This window comes from Triturus cristatus, chromosome 9 (genome assembly GCF_964204655.1).
Source record: "Triturus cristatus chromosome 9, aTriCri1.1, whole genome shotgun sequence".
NCBI classification, from domain to species: Eukaryota; Metazoa; Chordata; class Amphibia; order Caudata; family Salamandridae; genus Triturus; species Triturus cristatus.
In genome coordinates this window covers 572,351,533-572,375,028 of record NC_140592.1, presented here as the reverse complement: position 1 = coordinate 572,375,028, position 23,496 = coordinate 572,351,533, and the positions used below count along the sequence as shown (strand labels likewise).

Below are 23,496 nucleotides of genomic sequence, written 5' to 3'. Positions count from 1 at the left end.
GTGGTAGTTTTGTGAGGTAGTTTGCCAGGAATAAGCTGTTAATGTGCAGCTGTTTTAATAAAATGGCCTTTTCAACATTTACAAGATGGTCAGAGGTTTGTACTGCGCCCCTATCTCCCAATTCTGTACTACCACCTATATATGACATACATATATGATTGTGCTTTGTGCTTAATACCAGCATTAGTACCGGCCAAACGTATTCACAAAGCTTAAAGGATAAAGCGTTCTCTGCTGAGCAATGTGTGTGATCTCTTGATCACCTATTCTGATCAAGAATTGGCTAACTCATTCTCTCATCCTTCCAGATGTCCAAGAAACAACTGACGTCTGGGTAAGATTTGGTAATACCAATTGCAGAAGAGAATGTAGGAAGTAGTTTTTATAGAGAATTTTAATCAAATGACATGGTAGTTTGTTTCATGAGGATACCATCAAGATTGTGCACCAATGCCCTAATGCGGTTCGAGGTCAGTGGGCGCATGGGTTAGGATAATAATGTCTCAGAATGCAAGTGTTTAGAGCATTCACTTTTGCCTTGTTCACCTTTACTTTGTTTTGTGATCCCTTCTGTACTATACAAGGACCATATCATTCATCTTTGCTAAACTGTTGAAGGAATGCTTTTATTCTATGGCAACTATTGGGTACAGTTTGTCTTGGAATTTCTTTATGGCTTTGGACACTGTTAGAAACGATTTGTGACTTCCTCAAGCAAGGCAGAGTTATCAGTTTTTATGTGCTTTTCTATATAGTTTATCAACTTATAATACCCTTATTTACTGTGAAGTCCTCTCATTGGTCGGGCGCTTTGTAGAAAGCATTCTGTTTTTTCAAAAGTCTATTATGGCATTAAGTCCTGTAGTCATTCTATGTAGTGCATTCTATGGGATTTAATATCAGTGCACAGTAAACATTTTCATTAAATCCTCTAGCATGATTTGAATACACAACAGATAATAACATTTTTAAAATCAAATACATGTGATAAATACAAATGTACATTTTAAAAATACACACAGTGTAATCTGATTTACAATTTCACGTGTACGCATATTTAGGTAGATATATTTTACTCATATTAACTCCATGTTTTATACAAAAATATTATACATCTATTTTCATTTCTAGAAGTAAAGAGTAAAAAAGTAATTTTAAATCATAAAATGCTTCTCCTCAGAGAGCAATACAATTCTTGACACAGGTTTTATAGAGACAAAATTTGCGAAAGACACACCTAATGTGTTGGTGACTGCATTTGCAGATCCTCAATACATTGTGGTGGGTCCTTTATTGCATGAAGTGGTTGTATGATAGGTCGCACAAACTGCGCCAGTCAGTCAGAATATGGAGGTAGAAAGAAATTTCCATGTCAGACTGACATCAGTGCAGGTGGAGCTCTTCTTGATAACCCCAAATCCACTTTTCAGGCTCTTGTCAACAGCTAGTGATACCATAATAGTTAAGACAGAACCCGATGCATCCAAGAAAGCACAAAATCTAAACACCAGTCATTAGTTAAATATAATTCTGCAAAAGACTGGATGCTCCATGCACTCTCCCAAAAAACTCTATGCTCTAAAAGTTGCATTCACTATCCACCAACTCTCCATCTTCAAAGCCCAGCTTGAGCACTATCTCAGGACCTTGTCTGACAATAACAGTGCGATATAAGTGCTGTTCAGTGCCATTACAGACTGTTTAAAACCTGTGCAAAATCTGGTCATCCAACTCTTTAGAAAGATCCACCAATGTAAACCACTCCTTTGTCAAACGTAACACCATATGCCAAAACATTGCCTCTCTAAGGTAAACGACATTATCGTCAGCATCAATCCATGTTACGGACACCAAGGCACAACTTCCAGCTCTTCCTAACGATGACCACCGCGCTGTCCGGTGGAGGAAAGTCAAAGTCACAGAGCACCCGCCCGCTGGATTACAAGTGTAATCTTAGTCGGATGTGGGGGGTGGGGGAGGGGGGTGCTGCTGCGGTTTTACGGCGGTGGGCTATTAGGCTCACTGGAGAGCCTATCATGCAGCCCTCCGCTGTGACAGTGCCTGAAGCACGTTCCTGCACAGTGTGGTATGCATGCCACATCGTGCAGGAACTTGGGTGCAATTACAAGGGGGCACAACATGTACACCCAGGCACAAATCCGGCAGGGGGCCCTCTTAATTGCCTTTCCACCACCATTTTCATGGTGGGCTCACCACCATGGAAAGGGCAGTGAAAAGGCAACTCTGAATATGCTTGGCGATACCGGCAGCGGCACTGCTAGCACATCCATGCCAGTTGCAGACCGCTTCACCCAGCAGGATACTTAATCCCGGCGGAGCCAGTGGTCTCTTGGCGATCCGACTGAACACTTGTAATACTGTGGATGGGCCCACAGTGTGGCAGTGGTCGTACCGTCACAGCGAGTACGGCAGTCCTATGTACCCCTATACTCATAAGTAGGCCCATAATCAGCATCGTAAAACCTCTAAAACAAACGTCCTATCAAGATATCATCGCTGCTTCCTCTTTCCTTAAAATCTTCTTCCTGACTGTTGTAAGTCTTTACGTGGACAACATGAGGTTGGCACTCTCAGGGCATCCACGACTAGCCCAGGACATGAGTTTCTATGAGGAGGAGAGCCTCAATGAAATTGTAGGGGCTACTGTCCAATTTTTCAGGAAGTGCCAACCTGTGTTGTTGCACCATTGCACTAAAAACAAGAAAACAGTGGGCATCCAGGGTGGTGTGCCCTGCATGGGTCTTATAACGTTTCATTACCCACATTGCCATGCAAACCTTAATTTTTTGTAATCAAAACATACATTTCTGTGAGGGAACGTTCTAGAATCTGTGTGGAGTCACAAATTTCCTACCCGCAGGGTACCCCACAAGTTTCTCAATAAAAATGATAACTCACTTTTGTGGGTGGCCCTAACGGCATAAAACACAAAATGCACACATCTATATTTTCCACAGAAACTGACCCAGTTGTCGCAGTGTGGGTGACTGTGGGTTTTGGGGCTTGTCTCAGCTGCCACCCATGGAAAACAACCAAACCCACATATTTCTGAAAACTAGACACCCAGGTGAGTCCAGGGTAGTGTGGCTTGAGTGGATCTCGTGAGGTTTTCTTAACCAGAAACCCTTGCTATTAGCAAACTTTGGCTAAAAACACATATTTCCTCACATTTCTGTGTGGAAACATTCTGGAATCTGCGAGATCCACAAATGTCCTACCACATAGAGTTCTCACACATCTCCTGCAAGGGGGAATTCAATATACTAGCTGAAATACATTAGGAGTCTACCAAGTGAAAACTCTGCCTGCACTCTACATTGAGCTACCCTATTATTAGCTCATTAGCTGCACCATTAGTGCATGTGACTACCAGGGAAATGTTCCTCTGAATCACTCTAGGATGAGTCATCATTGAAAGGTATTCCAGCTAACAAATTACTCCTATATACTTCTCCATGACCCTCTCCCACTGATGCTGTCTCAGTATCAGACCCTGCCTCAGAGCTCTGCTTCATTATTCAAATTAAAGCCTCTGAAGCACTCATCCAACGAGATTGCATCTGTTTTCCAATTAAAACCTTCAGGCCTAGGTAGAATGCAGGGATACTTGTAGAAATGAATGTTGTGCATCTTTGTGTGGGTGATGAGGGGTATGCTAGGAAATGAAAACAATTTCATATAATGCTGTGAGACTGTAGTAAGGTGTGATCACAACACCAGTCTCAAACTTACACTTATCTGACTCAAAGAACTTCTCCAAACATCCAATGTCGCTGAAACCTTCTCCAACAAAAGTAAGAGAAAATGATAGGCAAAAACATGTTGCAACACACACAATAACACAAAAGTATGTTATGCTACATTTGTCTCTGATGCCCGATGTGAGACGTGCTCCTTGTGAAAAAGCTGATTACCCACTTCCCACAGGAAAGAGAAAGTATAAATATATACATACCCCCGGGGCTCGACCATGCCCAGAGGCCAACTCACCCACTTCAAAAATGCAGTCCCAGGTGTCTAATGGATTCCTGATCATTGACTGGAGTGCATACGGGATCCAGGGATCGGTTTGAAGAAATGCATCACTGGAAAGGGGAGAGTCTTGTCTTTCCAGCGAAGTCTCAATCAAACACAGGTGGGGGTTGGGGGGAGAACTCCTACCCAGAATGCATTAGATTGTCACACAAATGTCGAGGACTGTAAGTGTTCCCGTAATGACCTGGAGAAAGGTGATTACCCTATTACTTGTGGTTAAGTCTGCAAGTCTTCCAATTTATATCATAACCTGATTTGTCAAATTTCCAAAACAGATTAATTTTGTATTTCATTTTCCCTTCACATTTCACCTTCTTCATTTTTAACACTCACACAGGTTTCTCTTTTTATTGTATTGGTCTATGAGTGGTCAGAATTGTCATACAGTTTAGCTAATATTACTAGTTGGCTTCATGTCAAAAAGGACAAGGTGCTGCACGTCTGAAGATTTGTTTAACAGCCTAATGACTTCTGTGAACCATTGTTCAGTTGGAACAACTTAGATCCTTCAGGACCACACACACTGAAACCTTGATGGGAACCTCCCAGAAAGCTTAGTCAAGGTTCTGTGTATAAGTGGGTGTCAAAGAGCCATGCATCAAGATAGCCACCTGAGATGACAGCTTCACTGACCCAAATGTGTATCAGCCAGAATCCTGCCATCACACCACCCACCTAATGTTCCCAACACTGCCCCTGGATAGGAGAGCATCTACTGTCTTGTGTTATACCAAGACTGTGCCTACTATAATCTGCTAAAGGAGCCCTCTGAAGCTGTGTGTCCCTACTGAGCCTGGGCTGGGCCTTCTTCATGGCTGAGGTGGAAGTGTATGGCCACAAGCTGCCCCCACCCCCTAGACTGAGCAAGCGCCGACTGGTGAGATGCTGGGTGCCCTGAGCATCAGATGACTATGCAAATATGGTGTTCAGTTGGGATCTGGCCATTTAATCCCCCTGTTTTTTTATATTTCGGAATATACAATTTTGGACTTTTACTGTGAGGGAGATTCCCCAACTGATTCCCACTCATTGTAAATTCAGTGAAAATGGACTGTGAGTGGTACCTGTCTATGTCCGCCTTTTAGGATGTGTACAAGTGTGTGGGTTTAGTGTTTAGATCTACATGTAGCTCGGTCTGATACCTAGAGATACAGGTCAGGTGAGTACAAATGTACCACGAGTGTAGACCCAAAGTCACTTTTTTGATATCTATATAACTTCTGGCACTTGATGATTTGTCATAATTCTCGGCTTGGCTTAGAATTCGATTCTAGGCCTTTGCCCTCTTTCAGGGCTACGTTAATTGCTCTGCTTGCCGCCAGGAGGCTCAACGGCCTATCCACATAATAGAGTGCTCGGCCTTGTTCCTGGGTAGAGGAGTGAATCTGCATGTGCTAATTATCTTTCAAACTCACCTGGCCTGAGAAGAAGCACTCCTACAGAACCAAAGGAACAAAGGAGGACAGCCAGACAACTGAAGCCAATCAAATGGGTGGAGGGGGGGGGGGCTCCACTTTGTCTTGGATAGAAGGGATCATCCAACTGTGGCAGTTTGGGGCAGGGTTGAGACTCTCAGAGAACAGCTTTCAGAAGACCACTTCAAGCCACCATGCTTAAATATCCCAGAGTGTTGTGTAGGATTGGGGTGGGGGTGGAGTGATGATATACAAAACTCAGATTGAGCAGAGGTGCCTTTTAGCTGGAACTTTCCATCCCTACTTAAATCTTCATGTGCAAAGGAGAAACTGTTGAGAAATGTTTGGATCTGGGAGCGACAACAACAGAGGAATGCCCAGCTGGAAGAAAAAGCCACCTTACTCCACTGCAAGGATAGACTTTCAAACTTTTCGCCTCCAGCTGGCACCCAGGAACCAGGAGTGTTTCTCCAAGGCAAGGGGTGCTGGACACCTTACCCACTTTGTCTTTGGAGACTGTAAGCAGCTGATGTCCATTAAAGAAAACACCACAGGACAGTCTAAGCGACCCTTTGTTTTTTTGGGAGTAGAGACAGACATGGAATTGGCAGGGGCAGAGTGCCTCTTAAGTAGCTTTTGGCACAAGGCCACACCCCCTCCAAGGGTCTACCCTCACCTCACACAGTGAAATGTATTTATAAGATGGCAGGTATGCTAGGACCCTGAAAGATAGCCAAAGCCATGGAGCCTGGGGAGTGCAGCATGGAGGAGACTCTGCAAGCTGCAGAGGTGCTGCTGAAGAAGCATACAGGAGAATGCATTTGCCAGGTAACCACACAGAGGACAGGTCCAACATCAGAGAAGTGCACAATTAAGCTCGAGAAAGAGAAATAAATGTAGAGACCAGCAGGCCTAAATAATCCCCTCCTAGTGGCTAGAGCTCACCACCAGGAGAAAAAGGAAACAAAGATCATCAAAATCTGTCCGATGGAGCGCTAGAAAAGAGAGCAATACGCCTAGATCCCAGGGGAAACAGATGGAAAATGGAGCATGTATCATTCCACCTCTAATTCTGAAAAAACCGAGGGTGTCGCTGCAATTCCCTTTTTTTAGGAAAGTGGACGTGCGAGGGACCCATCTCTCCACAGAAACATTTGTCCCTGAGGACCCCCCCGGGACCGATGCAAAGCTAGAATGTGCTGTGGCACCCATCTCCTAGGGTAGAAGAGAACTGAGGGCTGCACACTGAAGGCAGAATTGCCCCTGGTGAGACCACCCGAGTGGCATAGTCCCGAACCACCTCCTGCTCCCTGTGCCCGTGTCTGGGGGCAGCAGGGAAGACCAGCGCAGCAAGAACCTACCCAAAACCATGTGCGGGGGAAGAAGATTAAGCAGAATCTCACCTGGAGCACCAAGAGAATGCCATGCACATATTGGAAGCCAGGAGGGACCACAGAGGCATTGAGGCTCCCATTTTAGCCCCAAACAAATGCTGCAACCAGGTTCCCTAGTGGGCACGGGCACCTGGTTCCTAAAAAACGGTTGCGGCACAAAGCTACAAGAGCAAAAATAAAAACAAAGGAAAGTATGGTGAGAGGCAGATAATATAATTTGCATGGCCTTAGCAGCTTTTTTAATAAGCAATGGTGTTGAAGGATCCAGATCTACTGGGATGAAGTGAAAAGCCTGCAAGCAGGCCAGCACACTTAAGGTTGTCTCCATTGTGTCAACTCCTCACATCGGTTCAAGGTAAACCTGATGCATGAGCCAGCTAACATGTGAGCACCTTAATGCCCCCTCCTTCCCTGAGCACATCATCTTGGCTATCAGAAGTCCTGCATGAGGACACACTGTGCATACTTATGCTTAATAGGACAGATGCATTTGGGCTCAATTTTAGAGTTTGGTGGAGAGGGTACTCCATTGCAACGGCGATGTAGTACCCTCTGTGACAAACTGAAGGTCCACCCGCCTAATTTAGAGTTGGGCAGACCTTCATTATTTCGACACCAGATACTTAAATCTCCTACGGGCCTACTGAGTAATGACCAGTGGAAGTTAGAGTGGGTGAAATTTGCCACGTAAAACCTGGCGGTAAGGGGTATTGAAAACTGCTAAATGCCCCCCTCACCATGGGTGAAAAGTCCCAAGGCGCGGAGGGCATTACTTTTTTTTATTTTCCAAAACAAAATCCCACTCTGGGTATTTAAATTCATCTGAGTCCTGAGTCACGCCACGTGTGTAGTGAATGAATTTACATTGAGAATGTGGAGGAGAGACGAGGACTGTTGAGGATCTGGCTGGCAGCTCCCTCATTATGTTATAAGATATAAAAATAAAAAAATCAAGAGCACTCACCCTTGCTCAAACGAGCACTTCATTTTACTAGCGTTGAATGGTGAACGCGTTTCAGGAGGGGAGCACCCAGCTTGGGGCTGGCGGAATTGCAGTAACGGATTGGTCAGTGTGACACTGGTTTTCTATTAATTCCTTTGGCAGCGGTCGCCCGATGGCATATTTTGGCAGAGGAAAAGGAATTTAGGTTTCTAGAGGAGATTGTTTGATAGCAAGTACTTTATAAAAAGATTTACGGTGAGGCCCCATACACAACCTGATTGCCTTTTGGTTGTGAACCTCACACGCTGCTGATGCGAGTGGTAGAGTGCGCAGGTACTGCCCTTCCTAGCAATGCCCCTGGCAACACTGCAAGACACTAGAGCACTCCATGACAAGGCTGCAACAGTTCATGAGGCACCTTACTTTCATGAAGTCAGCAAGAAAGTGGTGCAACATCACCAACCTTTAAAGGAAAAGCACATCCATTATCAAGGAATTTTAAAGTATTGAAAATATATTTGAGGATGAAAGGTCGGCTGCCATTTTAGATTGCCTTATGTGTCCCACTACAAGGTCAGGCATTTGATATTTCATTTTGGCTGCCATCTTGGATTACCAGGTTTGTCCAACAAAAAGTCCAGGCATGGGTTATTGAAGTACAATTGGTGCATTGCATATTTTGTGGTAACATTGTACAAAGTACCATAACGGTAACGATTTTAACATCCCTGTGTCATTATGGAGGAGTTAATGGCACCAGCATCATTCCTGAACTTAGTAGGAGAGCCTATTGTTCCACGGAATGATTGGAAGGAAGGTTTCAAAGCCCATGTTGAGACCGTGGGGGTGACATGTTCACTGTTTTAATTAAGTTGACTGCTCAAGCACTGTTTGGGAGCAGAAGGGAGAAGTATTTTAAATCACTTATCGTTACCAGAAAAAGACGATGACGAGTCTGAATGGGATGCCTATGAGACAGCGTTGTTTAAATTAGACCAAAACTATGGGGGGAAAAATGAATTTGTTGACCAGTATAAATTTTTCCAAAGAAAAGTTTGCAGCAGCGCTTAGAATGTTGGTATCCACTTGCAACTATAGGATTTCTGGATGATATGCTCTCAGACCAGTTAGTGCAAAAGGTAAGGGACAAAAGAGTTCAGGAAAAATTGTTCAACATAGAAGGATTCACTTTACAAAAGGCTATTGACATAGCAAAAAAGGCAGCGAGCCCAGAAGAGAGAATGTAAGGAAATGGCTGCAGGAGATGTGCAAAAAACAGAGGATGCTCAAGGAATAGTGTCTAACACTTCGGGAGAGAAGAAAAAAGTGGTGGACCCTACAAGGAAGAACACTAAGATATCTGGAAAGACTGTGGTGTGCTTCAGATTCTGATTGAAGGGCATGTAGTGACAGACCATAATTGTCCAGCTGTAGGTCAAACCTGTAGAAGATGCAAGATTAAAGGGCATTTTGCAAGAGTTTGTAAAGGGAAGGGTACACCGCAGGGCAATGCATCACAGAAAAAGAAGATTGCTAATGTGTTGGAAGATGAGAGAGAATTGCATGATTAATTTTTACTGGAAGTTAGTGAAGTGGGATGCTCTGGGGAGAGAGACAATCCTTTTTCTGATATCCTTATTGACAGAGTGGAGGTGTGAAAGATGGCTGACTCAGGAGCATGCTACAGATCGGTGGCGGAGGAATATCTAGGGAAGTTTCCGGATATGGAGTTGTATGCTCCGGACATCAAATCGGTGGCATATGGAAGTATGCCTATTGAGTTGGTGTGATACTGGGAGAGCTCACTAGAATTTAAAGGTGTAAAAACACAGTCCAAAGTTTTTATTTCCAAGTATGTTTCAAGCTTGTTAGGTTGGCCGCGGCAGAGAGAGTTGAAGATGAGGCTAGATCCTAATCACCCTGATCCAGTTTTGGGAGCACAAACTAGTGTGAATGTGATAGGGGAGTGTGATCGTGGACGGTCGGCGGGCTGGAAAAGCAGGCAAGGAGGCCGGATATAGTGGGCAACATTGTCTTTTTATTGCACACAAGGCGGTTCGTACAGTAAGAGGGGATATCCAGATATGACTCCAGAAAGACAAAAGAATAAGGAACGGTGCAGTGTTCTTCTGCCGCTGCCGTCTGGGTTGGGGCTCCAGGGATTTCCAGGTCTTGATGGCAGACGTCGGTAGTAGGCCGGGGCGGCTGCTTCTCGGAGGGAAGTAAGAGAAAGAAAAGGAGCCGTTAGTCCTGTTGGGGTTCGATGCCAGGTACCGTAACCGTAACCAGGGGTGATAAAGTGGAAAAAGACCGTGAGGGAAAAGGAAAGAGAAGGAGGAAGGACAAGAATTGGCAAAGGAGAGGGGTGTTTGAAGGGGGTCGTGTGGGGACCGTAATTACACAGTGCAAGGTGCTATATATTATTTACAAGGTGGCTATCTGGTTGAAATGACGTGTCTAAAATAGAGGGAGTATTTACACAGGGATCGTATTCTTTACACAGAGCACCTAGCGTGCTTTAAAGAAGGTAGCTGGTACTCACGCGCTCCGCCGTAACTCTCCTCCGAGTTACGGCCGCTCTTCAGCCACCTCCGGGGGATTCCACCAGTCTTCGGACCACTCCTCGGGTTCTCCACCCACGTCCTCTTTTCCCATCATACCTCCAGTCGAAATCTCCTGCCACGATACTCCGACGCCCTCTGCCTCTCGTCTTCCGTCTTTTCTGTGTCCGGCCGTCAGCATGGAGGCGGGACTTCCAGGGTTAAGGGGTAGTCCTTCCGGTCCATCGTCTCTCCGGATTGGATCCTGCAACAGAGAGAGGCGGGGTCCCCATTGTCACAGACGCTTTAGTGTTCATTCCAGTTTGCGCGCCCTGGAAGGGAGAACAGCGGAGGGGTGATACTCCGGGCGGGGTGAGTAAGGGGCTTGTGACCTGGGGGAGGGCTCTATCACATCCCCTTCCCCTAGCTGTCCTTCGTGTACAGGGTGAGGACACGGGGTAGCGGGAGAGGTAGTCCGCATTACCCTGGTCCGCTCCTTTCCGATGTACCGTGGTGAAGTGGTAGGGTTGGAGCACCAGGAACCAGCGGAGGACCCGGTCGTTGTGTCCTTTGTTCCGAGCCATCCACTCCAGGGGGGCGTGGTCGGTGAAAATGGTAAAGTCCCGCCCTTCCAAGTAGTAGCGGAGGCTTTCCACAACCCATTTGATTGCCAGGGCTTCTTTTTCCACAACGGCATAGTTTTTTTCTCTTGGGAATAATTTCCTGCTGAGGTAGAGGATGGGTTTCTCATTCCCAAAGGGGTCTTTTTGTGATAGCACCGCCCCTAGCCCCTGTTCTGACGCGTCTGTCTGGAGTAGGAACGGTCGAGAGTAATCAGGACTCACTAACACGGGACTGGAGGTTAGGGCACCTTTCAGATCAGAAAAAGCACGCCACAACGATGGCGTTGGATTTTGAAGTATCGTTTCGGTTTTTGTGGATTTCTTTAACAGGTCAGTGAGCGTTGCGGCCAGTTGAGAAAAGTTAGGTACAAACCTCCGATAATAGCCTAGGAGGCCCAGGAACGCACGAAGGTCCTTTCTAGTCTGGGGGAACGGGAGGGAATGGATGGCTTCGGTTTTGCTTTTCTGGGGTCGTATGAGGCCCTCACCCAGGAGGTATCCTAAATATTTAACCGTTTGGGCTGCTAGGGTGGTTTTGGCGGGGTTGATGGTGAACCCATAAGACCCCAGGGAGGTGATGACCTTGTGAAGGTGTTCCAGGTGTTGTGTCCAGTTGTCACTATAAATGACTATATCGTCCAGATAGGCGCCCGCATACAGGGTGTGGGGCTGTAATATGTGGTTCATTGCTCGTTGGAACGTGGCGGGTGCGCCATGAAGGCCGAACGGGAGAACGAGGAATTGGTACAACCCCTCAGGGGTAGAGAACGCTGTTTTCTTTCTGTCCTCTTTTCTCAGGGGAATCTGCCAATATCCCTTACAGAGGTCCAACGTGGAGATATACTGAGCCTTCCCTATGCGTTCGACTATCTCGTCGACGCGAGGTAACGGATAGGTGTCGAAGGAGGATATTTTGTTGACTTCCCGGAAGTCAATGCAGAACCTAACAGACCCGTCAGGTTTGGGTACAAGGACTATGGGAGAGTTCCAGTCGCTCACCGAGGGTTCTATAATACCCATCTTTAACATTTGTTCTGTTTCCCTTTTTATAACCGCCCGACGGGTTTCAGGGACTCTATACGGTCTTTGTCGGACCACCTTCCCAGGTACCGTTTGTATGGCGTGTTCTGTGATGGTGGTATGTCCGGGGGAAGATGAAAACACCTGGCGTAAGGGATATAGGCTATTTGTGAGTTCAAGACACTGCTGTGGGGTTAATCCTGTGTCTATGCAGGGGGAAAAGGAGAGGGCTGCATGATCAACAGAGCTGGATAGGATGGGACGAGGGCCTTCCCATTTCTTCAAAAGGTTCACATGAAATATCTGTGTGGTACCACGTGTGGGGTCCAGGTCTAACTCGTAGGTGACAGGAGTCACCCGTCGAAGGATGGCATAAGGGCCCTGCCACTGCCCTAGGAGTTTTTGATCGGAGGACAGCATCATTAACAGAACCAGATCTCCCACGGAGAAGACCCGGTTTTTTGTACCCCTGTCGTATTGCTCTTTCTGTTTGTTTTGTGCGTTCTCTAAATTTTGGTGTACAATGTCCCTTATCATAGATAGGTGTGTCTTTAGGTTGTCCATGTATTCTGGGAGGGGACGAGTACGGTCGGGTTCTGCTTCCCAGGCTTCTTGGGCCATGTCCAATAGGGTACGAGGGGGTCGGCCATACAGTAGTTCATAGGGTGAATAACCGGTGCTGCTCTGTGTCTTGCAACGAATTGCCAACAAGGCAAGGGGTAGCATATCTTCCCACCTTTTTGCTTCTAATCCCAGCAATTGTTTTAGTGTTTGTTTCAGCGTGGCGTTATATCTCTCCACTAGCCCATCGGTTTGTGGATGGTACGCCGAGGTCCGGATCTGTTTGATCACCAGTTGGGAGCAGACTTGTCTCATCGGAGTCGAGACAAAAGGGGTGCCCTGATCGGTTAGGATCTCCCGGGGAAATCCCACCCTAGAGAACACGGAGATGAGGGCTTTGGCGATGTTCTGGGTAGTAGGTTGGCGCAGAGGTAGGGCTTCTGGGAAGCGCGTGGCGTAGTCCACGATAACTAGGGCGTATCGACAGCCGCTTCGAGAGGGTAACAGGGGCCCTATAATGTCCATCCCTACTCTGCTGAACGGGACGTCAATAACAGGAAGGGGCTGTAGGGGTACCCTAGGGGGTCGATACTTGCTATGTTTTTGACACACAGGGCACTCTCTGCAATACGTTTTGATGTGTTGGTGTACCCCGGGCCAGTAGAATCTTTCTAAGATTGTTTGGCTGGTTTTTTCATCGCCAAAATGACCGCCCAGGAGGTGGCTGTGGGCAAGAAACAGGACTTTATCTCGGAAGGGCCCAGGGATCAGAAGTTGGGGCTTTTGTTGGGTCTCTCCCTTACGGTATATCAACCCATGCTTCTTGTAGAAGTAAGGACCTACGGTAAGGGGATCCTCGTGGTCTAACGCCTTGGCCCACGCTTCCTGCAGAATAGGATCTTCTTGCTGTGCTGCCTGGAATTCCCTGTCGGTCTGCCAGGGGTGTTCGTCCGAGACCACCGGGAAAACACCGGCGTGCTCTCTCTTCTCTTTCTTCTTTTGTGTTTTGGTTTTCGGGGTTTTGGGTTCGATCGCAAGGGAGGATGGCCCCTGAGGGAAAGGGGCTTCTTCCCACCAACGGGTCAGGGAATCGGTTGTGTCCTGTAGAAGTCCTGGTAGGCCGGAATAATCGCTCCCCAATATGGCCTGTTCCGGAAGGGCTGGTACAAGACCTACCGTTAGGGTGGTTCCTGGATCCTTGGGATGTTGGACTTGTACTTGGGTGGTTGGGTAACTTTTCGTGTCGCCGTGAATACATTGAATGGCGACCATACCAGACGGGGGGCAACGGGGTTAGGCAAAACCTGAGGCCTGAGAACGCTCTGTCGACACCCGGTGTCTGCCAGAGCCATGAGCGGTTGTCCGTCAATGTTCACCGGACAACGGAACGGGGGTGGGGCAGTTCCTGGAACCGAGCATATATAGTTTCGGGCAAGGCCAACCTCCATCGGCTCTTCCTTGTGGGGGCACACCCGAGCGATGTGTCCAAAACCCCCACAACTGTAGCATTGGGGTCCGGGGTTGATAGGTCATGGGAGCATAGGGGCAGGAAACAGAGGGATAGGCTCTGGTCTTCTGGGGAGAGGGGGACGGTGAGGTCGGAGGCCTGTGGAGGGATGTGGTTTCGGTGGATGTTCTTCCTTGCCTCGTTGCGTCTCCTGCGCACGACTGTAGGCGCTCGCTATTTCCACTACGGCCTCCGAGGAAAGACGGGCATGCTGTCGCACCCACCTTTGCGTGCCGGGATGTAAAGACAGCAGAAATTGTTCCAGGTGTATTTTCTCGAGGATTTCCTCCTTGGTGGAGGTATTTGGTCTCAACCATCGATTGGTCAAGTCTTTGATTCTGAACGAAAGGGCTCTGGGGGTTTCTTGTGGCCCTTCTTTGGCTTGACGTAGCTTTACCCGGTATGTTTCATCATCGATGCCCAGCTGTTCGAGGATGCATTTCTTGATATCCGCATAAGGAGTGTTGCCCTGTATGTTTGCCTGTTGATACGCGGCCTGCAAGTCGCCAGTCAACAAGGGTCCCAGGTAGTGGCCCCATCGGTCGCTAGGCCATGAGGCAGCTTGTGCTAACCTTTCGAAATTTGTAAAGAAATAGTCCGGGTCCTCCCCTGGCACGAACTTTTGGAGAACCACGGAAGGCAGGGAGGCCGTTGGTCTCTGATGTTCCAGAACGGTGGTCAGTTTCCCCATGGCTTGCTCGTGGGTGTCCCCCTGTCCCTTTAGTATGTCATGGAGCTGACCTCGGTCGTCTTCAGCGGTCTTCAGGAAACGCTCCATAAGTTTCCCTAATTGCTCTTGGGAGGCGGCCATCCTCTGCATCACGGCCTCCATGCTTCCAGGAAATCCCACTTCTGACACCACCTGTGATCGTGGGCGGTCGGCGGGCTGGAAAAGCAGGCAAGGAGGCCGGATATAGTGGGCAATATTGTCTTTTTATTGCACACAAGGCGGTTCGTACAGTAAGAGGGGATATCCAGATATGACTCCAGAAAGACAAAAGAATAAGGAACGGTGCAGTGTTCTTCCGCCGCTGCCGTCTGGGTTGGGGCTCCAGGGATTTCCAGGTCTTGATGGCAGACGTGGGTAGTAGGCCGGGGCGGGTGCTCCTCGGAGGGCAGTAAGAGAAAGAAAAGGAGCCGTTAGTCCTGCTGGGGTTCGATGCCAGGTACCGTAACCGTAACCAGGGGTGATAAAGTGGAAAAAGACCGTGAGGGAAAAGGAAAGAGAAGGGGGAAGGACAAGAATTGGCAAAGGAGAGGGGTGTTCGAAGGGGGTCGTGTGGGGACCGTAATTACACAGTGCAAGGTGCTATATATTATTTACAAGGTGGCTATCTGGTTGAAATGACGTGTCTAAAATAGAGGGAGTATTTACACAGGGATCGTATTCTTTACACAGAGCACCTAGCGTGCTTTAAAGAAGGTAGCTGGTACTCACGCGCTCCGCCGTAACTCTCCTCTGAGTTACGGCCGCTCTTCAGCCACCTCCGGGGGATTCCACCAGTCTTCGGACCACTCCTCGGGTTCTCCACTCACGTCCTCTTTTCCCGTCGTACCTCCAGTCGAAATCTCCTGCCACGATACTCCGACGCCCTCTGCCTCTCGTCTTCCGTCTTTTCTGTGTCCGGCCGTCAGCATGGAGGCGAGACTTCCGGGGTTAAGGGGTAGTCCTTCCGGTCCGTCGTCTCTCCGGATTGGATCCTGCAACAGAGAGAGGGGCGGGGTCCCCGTTGTCACGGACGCTTTAGTGTTCATTCCGGTTTGCGCGCCCTGGAAGGGAGAACAGCGGAGGGGTGATACTCCGGGCGGGGTGAGTAAAGGGCTTGTGACCTGGGGGAGGGCTCTATCACAGGGAGACAAAGTGTTATTATTATTTTCCAGGTGTCTTCCAGGAAAAATTGGGTCTGTTGAAGGTGTTTAAACACAAAATCATATCACTGGATGAGGCGTGTCCCAAAGCACATAAACCTTGTGGTGTGCCTTTGGTGTTGAGAGAACCTTTGTGGAAGGAGTTGCAGAGATTGTGTCAAGGAAGTATTATTGAGGATATTGAAGCCTCGAAATAGTTGGCCCCTGCTGTTTTGTCAAGGAAGAAAAGTGGGGACTTGCAGATGTGTATGGATCTATGTGATCTCAACAAGTGTATCTGGGTAGATCATCACCCTCTTCCCAAAATTGGTGATATGCTGATTACAATCAAGGGAGCTAAGGTTTTCTCTACATTGTATCTATCGTCAGCATATCACCAGAATTTGCAGCTTCCGGAGTCGAGACCAGTTCCTTTGTTTATCAGGACTGAGGGGGCATACCATTTTAAGCACATGCCTTTTGGTTTGGCATCCACGGCAGCAGTATTTTAGGGGGCCATGCACCAACTATTTAAGAAGGAAGGCAATCTGACATATTTCCGGGACAACATCTTGGTAATTGGGAAAGAATAAGGAAAAGCATTATGGAGTGTTGCAGAGGGTGTTAGGCACATAACAGGATTATGGATTAACCATCAAGCGTGACAAATGTAGGATTGGTGTGAGAGGTGTGGAGGACTTGGGTCATTGGTTGGACAAACAGGGGTTGCACTCAAGCTGAAGCTAGTGAGGGCCACAGAAGAAGCCCCATCTCTGCAGAATAAAGACCAGTTGTGGTCAAGACCTTTGAGGGTAGTAGAATTGTCTTATTGCACTATTGAAAGGGAAGGATTGGCATGTTGGTGGATTGTGTGTCACTTCCAGAAATTGTTGTGGGGAGTGGAGTTTTTGATTCTTACAGCATCATCGACCTTTGGTAGATGTGTTCATAAGGAAAAATTCAGGTTAGGTTTCATCGAGAATTACCAAGCGGGTGTTGATGGAGCTCACTTCCAGAATGCAATATGTACCAGGGGAAGAAAAATGTTGTGGCCGATTGTTTGTCGCGGTTACCTATAAAGAATGAGGTTGGAGTGATTGAAAGTGATGAACAGTGGCTAGTAGCGAATGTATTTATCCTCACCAAGGGTCGTATATCTCATGAGGAGAGGGTCTAGGCAATAAAGGAAGATATCACAGTGCAGGAAGGGAAAGGGTATTTGAAAAAAGGTTGGCCACAAAAAGGTAAAGCATTTGATGGGGCAGAGTTGTTGAGGAATGTAAGCTCTGAGTTATCGGTTTGCTGTGAAGTGTGAACTATTGAGGTGAACTATTGGTAATGCCAGAAAGGCTGAGAAGTCAGATAGTGAGGTTGGCACGTGAAGGGCATGCTGGTATGAGCACAACCAAGCGCATGGTGTGAGTATTGGTGGCCAGGATTAGATAAAGATATTGAGAGAGCAATAAGGGAGTGTGTGCCTTGTGCTCAGATTGGCAAAACGCAGAAGACCGTGGAGTTTCCACCAGTTGAAGTGGACAAAAGAGCTGCTCCCTGGAAGAAGCTTGGGTTGGACATTTCTGGTCCTTACAGGGGGCTAGGTTCATGTCCTAAATTTGCTTTGGTAGCCATAGATTATTTTTCAAGCTGGCCAGAAATTAAGTTTACTGATCATGTAACCACTCAGGATGTAAAACATTCTTTGGAGGAAATATGGCATGGAGAGGGAATACCAGAGCAGATGGTAACCGACAATGGAATATAGTTTGTCTCCCAAGAGATGAAGGAGTACTTGGAAATGTATAGTGTTGAGCACATTAGATCATCAGTCTATTGAGCAATGGTCTTGTTGAGAGGTGGAATAGGACTTTGAAGGAAGGTTTACAATTGGCATTGAGTCAAGGTAACCAATGGAGGGATGCGGTAACGAGCCGGTGTGGGCATATCACACTACCCCTAACAGTGTTACAGGGAAGGTGCTATTCAAAGTTATGCCAGAAAAGAAAGCAAGAGGTCTGATTTCTAAAGGAGTGGAGAAAATAAAGGTGGGTGGAAGATGTGCTGGGCTTAGAAACGAGTTTGGAGCTGGAGAGTGGATGCGTCGGAGGAAAGGACATAGGGAGGTAAATGTTTGGCAAAATGTTCTGAACCCTTACAGGTTAAAAGAGTATATCATCATACAGTGTTATTAAGTGATGGCAATGTGTGGAATTACAAAAAAGTGGTGAAGATTGCTGACTGCTTGTTTAAGGAAGGAGTTGAGAATAGGGAGGAGGAGAAAAAAATAAGAGGCTAAGGGAACAATGAGAAACAATGCAAAGAGGGCAAAAAGAGTAAATTCAAGGTGATTGTGACACGTCTTGTCAGGCAAGTGAAAGCAAGGGTGACGGCATCCATGACAGGGTCAGCCAAAAACCTTCCTGTTATAGAGATTATGTTATGGGCTGATGCAAGCATATGGTTTAGAATTTTTAAGTGTTCAGTTAACAATATTTATAATTGATGCTCCTTTTGTGATAATAAATGGTAATAGTCAAGAAATGTATTTGATACTAAATGTACACTGTTTCCTTTTCATGTTATTCTATTTTTTATTTTGTTTTTGTTACTTTTGTATAAGGGGAGAGTTGTGTTGTATTTAGACTTGTCTGAGTCCTGAGTGACGCAAAGTGTCGAATTTGGAATGTGGAGGAGCGATGAGGACCATTGAGGAGCTTGCTGGCAGCTCCCGCCTGATGTTCCGAGATATTTTAAAAGAAGAATAAAAGACTACCACTCAACCTTGTTCTAATGAGCACTTCATTTTAGAAGCATTGTTTTTTTTGTTTTCCAAAAACAAAATCCCACTTTGGGTTTTGGCTTTGGAAAATTAAAAAAAATTGTAAGTTTGCTGTGCGGCACCATCGATGTTGGAGCTGTCCATCAAACTTAAATTGCACTGACAGGAACTGCTGCAATAGTGGTTCCTGCCAATGCAAGAGATGTCCGCGGGGCCAGGGACATCTAAAAATTTAGCAGGCAGGGACTCCGTGGGGGCAACTGAAGACTTTACTCCACAGCCCTGATGGAGAAAAACCCTGTCTGCCAAAGTCAAAATCAGGCCCTTTGATGCCAAACCCTGTAATTTTTGCTCTATCTATATGGTTCTCTCCTTAGCAACCCAAAGCCTCAAAACCTAGCTTAATTCCACTATGTTCCACGTCTGCCATTGTCACTTCAACCATACCTGACCACTAACCCTCTTTTGTCAGGTGTTACCTAATTTTCACTCATTGACCCCTAAACAAAATGCCCCCATAGACTTCAAAGGGCCATCCTCTTTTTAAATCTGCATCACCCTTCAAAAACTCTCAGTCTCTATTCACCTTAATTCACCTTTCGGCTTCATCATTATTTTAGACGTATGCTACATAATGCAAGGTCAAACGTTCCCTTAAAACTTCCTTCTATAAAACGCGTGCCTCAGACGTCCGTTGTCCCTATTCTACAGTGCTTTACGCTGTTCTACGCTTCCAGTCTATTCTTCCCTCAGCTAAAACTGATGTCACTCTGTTCTCCTATTTCAACAGGTCTCAGCTTGTTAGAAGCTTGCTCTCTCCTTTCGCTTTTATTCTCCTACTGTGCCCTCCTCCATTTCATGTCTAATTTCCCAATACCGACCTGGACGTAATTGTCCTTTGCTTTGTGTTTCCTTGTGTCACACAATGTCTCTCTGCTTGTCCAAGACTCGTCAAGCTTCCGCTCTCTAATGCTCGAATGTTCATAACGCGATAGATCGAATTTCGCACGCTGCTACTAACCCAGAAATCCCTGCTCCCCGCCCCACTTTAAAAACGTATTTTCCCTTAGGTAATGTGAAAGTAAAACAAAGCAGCAGTTGCCAACCTACGTCACCTGTGTCCCTGTGAACGGAAGATCAGGAGCGCATTACCCGCACCGTGTGCCAGTCTCAGGGGCAGGCAGGCTGCGAGGGCAGAGTCCACCTGTCTTGCCTGGCGTGGCGTATCAACCCTGCTCGATGGTTCTCTTCAGTGAGGTTCCAGGGTCTCTCTCAGGAAAACGCAGGAAAGCATCATAGAAACGACGACTCCACAGGTATTCTGAGCGCCTGCGGGAGGACACTTTTGTTTTCCTTCTGTTGTCTGAACTTTGAGACAGCAGCTGCGGTACCCTGTTCCGGAAGTCGAAGTACGTAGAAACCGCAACGCTGGCGTGGAATTTTGTGAAATCTGCCCTTAAATAGGACGGCTCGCTCGTTCCAAACAATCCCTTGATTAATGTCAACTCGACGCACAATAATTTGAACAGGTGCCAAATTGGGGCGACAGCGTATGAAATGGTTTCGTGTATTCGAAAGTCATAGGGAAGCGTGTCTGTCTTGGATATGTTCACACATTTTGCTGGGGCTGGGCACAATGCTGGGCCTGGGATTCCACTGACTTTGGGTTAAAGGGCCATCTCACATTACCATAGTAGTCCCTGGCATACAAAGGAACTCCTTTGTAAGTAGACGTGCTCCTTGTGAAAAGATTGAATGACATCACTCACAGTGAAGTTAGCCAATGGCCAAAGTGGGCGTTTTTCGCATAATAATGGATTTGCCACATTTTCCGCATAATCCACAATCATCTGCAGTATAATTTGCAGATTAAAAAAAAAATTGTTTCCAGTTCAAACGAATCAAAAGTTGTAGGTTTAAAGTCTGACCGCTGTATTACAATAACGGTGGTCGGAGTTTAAACGAGCCAGGGAATCTGACTGGGTTCCGACAGGCTCAAGGAGCCCATTGGCCAGTTGGAATGGCCTCATAATCCCTTAAGGACGGCGCTTCCGCCGTTGGGATTTTGATGTTGGTGTCTGACAGCCTTTCCACATCAGCCTTTCTGACATGGAAAGGCTGTCCGAAAGCGATTTTGGGGGGGCCTTCCCCCTGGCCTTCCGTATGTGGCCCTAGGGGGCACCCATGATGCCCCCCTGAAAATCCCTGCACTGTGTCACGGTGTCTGCCACACGGTGCAGGGATTTTCACAAATTCGCCTTTCATTGCTGGGGGCAATCCCCTGACATGCTGTAAATTGAGGATGGGGGCCTGGTGTTGCTCTGGCGTTTAGGACATTCTCACCTCAGGCCCCCTATCTCATGTGACCTGACCGGCCAGAAACAGTGTTGCCCTTTGCCCGGCCATCATGTTCAGGTTATGGAGGCCGTAGGGAGGATGGGAATAGGTTGCATGACAGAGGCACGCAAGGCTAAACCACTCGTGCCTCTACAACACTGCCCGAAAAATGAATGCGTCTGAAAACGCAGTCCTTTACCACGCATGCCTTTACCATGCTTGCCTTTACCACACAATTTTGGTGTAAAGGCATGACTAGCAAAGGAATGTGTTGTAAAGATCACACTCCAGCCCCCGCCCTGAGCCCTAAAAACTACCTGACCCCTCACAGGAGCCATAAAAACGACCCCAAACCCCAAGCCTTAAACACTACCCGACCCACCCGAGCCCTCAAAACTACCCAACCCCCCTGATCCCTAAACTCGACCCAACCCGATCCCTAAAAACGACCCCAACCCCCTGAGCCCTAAAAACGATCCCCACCTGTACCCTAAAAACAACCCGACGCCCGAGCCCTGAAAACAACCCGACCCTCCGAGCCTAAAAACGAGTCCCAACCCTGAGCCCTAAGAACTACCCCAACCCTTAAAAACTACCCCCCAAAATCCAACCCTAACCCCATTTACCAGACCACATCCTCTCCCGATCCTTCCTCTTCCTGTGCCGGCCCATCCCAGCATCTAGACCATGCACTGCCATAACCACGAATATGCGTGGTTAAGGCAAGCATGGTTCTGCTTGCGGGGAAACAGCATCCATTGCTCAGCCCGTGTTGTAAAGGCCCTGTCCCATGGGATTATGCAGGGGTCCCGCATGGAGGGCAGGTGATTTTATGGTTGTTGAGTTGTTCTCACCTAAGCCCCCTATAGTAGCATCAGCAGTGTGCCTTTCTAGACCCTGCTACTACCAGCTCATCTCCCTGAGTCTATGGTAGGCTGGGGAGAGGGTAAGAGAAGCGGCCTCCCTATGTAGTGTTGTCATCTCGGCCCCAGTGTCTTTTAGGCCTTGTTGGGGGTGGTTAGCTTAATTAATTGGATTTGGCATTATGGTCAGAGCTGGCAGGTTCGTGTCCTGGCGTCTATCCAACATTCTGTGATTATGTGCAAATCACTGAATCTCCCTTACTTAAATAAAAAGGAATTTAATCTTGTGTAATGTAACAGGGCCTCATGTAAATTGCTCCAGTGCCTCTGGGATGAGCTCACACTATATAAAACTACAAAACAGATTACAAAATAACCAACCAGATTCTGCAAAGGCTGTACAAGGATAGTTAAAGTGGACTCTTTGTACAAAAAATGTTCCTATTCCTTTTTACATGTTTTTTTTCTGTGCTTGTTTAGGTTAACTATTAGCCATTGATTTTTTTTGTTTGCTTTTTTTTATATTTTCAAAACAATCAACAGCACAGCTGTTTGGATAATGGAAGGTAAACATTTCAGCAAAGGTGATCCAGAATAACATGCCAAATCAGTAATACACATCTGCTACCACTCTCCTGAAACCTGTATTAATAACTGCCCATCCCTGTATTTAGCAACATAATAAATAGTATCTCCTGCTAAGGACCGTAGCCCCTTCCGCTGACGTTTACCCACTCTCAATCAGCCATGGATCATTAATTCTGCTTTGGAACACATTTTAAAGTGCATTCGCCTTATGTTTACTATTTAAATACATACTGGTCTGGGTAAAACATACCGAATTTGGGTGATTTTCGTCTGTTTTGTACAGCGGCATAGCAAGGGGGGGGCAGTCTGCCCCAGGTGGCATGAGTTTTGGGGCCACTCTTACATGTGGCCACCGCGGTCCAGCAAACGCAGGGACTGCCACGGGCAGCCAAAGGTCTAGCTAGGCCACTAGTTTCATACCAGGACATTAAAACTCCATCCAGGTGGCAACCCTAGCCAGATAAAGTGTTGAGGCCTCTAATTCTAGGCTGCTTTATTTCTCCCTATCCGCCTGCCCAAAATGCAGCGCTTCTAGTTATACCAATGTTACTGGCTCTAGAAGTTTCAAAATATTTGAGTTACCAAACATTTCTCAAAAAAAATATTCGACTGAAGCTCAGCAGATGATGAGTCATGAAAGGGACGATCCGGGAATGTGGGCCACCTTTTTTGGGAGTGCCGGGCCTAATTGTGATCTCAATACGATCCTGGCCACCAGTATGCTGTAATGGTTGGAAGAAAAATTGTGAATGACACTAACAGATCGATAGATGAAGAGGGCCAGCTGAAAACCACTATAAGTGAGTATACATATAATTTTAGTAAAATCAAAATGTCTTAGCTAACGCCAGTCCTGAAAATGCCCTTAAAGCCAGCCTTTATTCTCCTTCTAGCCCTAACACTGTTATTGAATTACGGCACAATCCCTACCCTGCTCTCTTTTTATAAAAAATAAATATCACATTTTACGTGTAGTCAGTTTGCTTCTTGTTGCACCTAATTTCAAAAGCAAAGGGCCATATTCT

General features: G+C 46.9%; 1 protein-coding gene and 1 long non-coding RNA gene across 5 annotated transcripts in view; one reads left to right on the top strand and one right to left on the bottom strand.

Annotated features, from left to right (window-relative positions):
* Positions 1 to 23,496, top strand: part of EXOC3L2 (exocyst complex component 3 like 2) — a 619,764-nt gene that overhangs the window by 118,393 nt on the left and 477,875 nt on the right. The window contains exon 1 of one of the 3 annotated variants that reach the window (XM_085625589.1): positions 19,831 to 19,999. The exons of 1 other annotated variant lie outside the window; for it this stretch is intronic. The gene's annotated coding sequence lies outside the window, so the exon portion shown is untranslated. Of the gene's footprint in view, positions 1 to 19,830; positions 20,093 to 23,496 lie in introns of those variants that run through there. One more of the 3 variants, XM_085625592.1, reaches the window with a different exon arrangement.
* Positions 9,828 to 20,183, bottom strand: LOC146798332 (uncharacterized). Of its 2 annotated transcripts, none has more exons than XR_014968667.1 (4): positions 19,790 to 20,183; positions 15,498 to 15,760; positions 10,351 to 10,613; positions 9,828 to 10,016 (listed from the first exon to the last, which is right to left on the bottom strand). It is a non-coding gene; the product is annotated as an uncharacterized LOC146798332 (long non-coding RNA). The 2 variants fall into 2 exon arrangements; XR_014968666.1 differs by lacking the exon at positions 19,790 to 20,183 and adding an exon at positions 19,565 to 19,681 and having other exon boundaries at positions 9,829 to 10,016.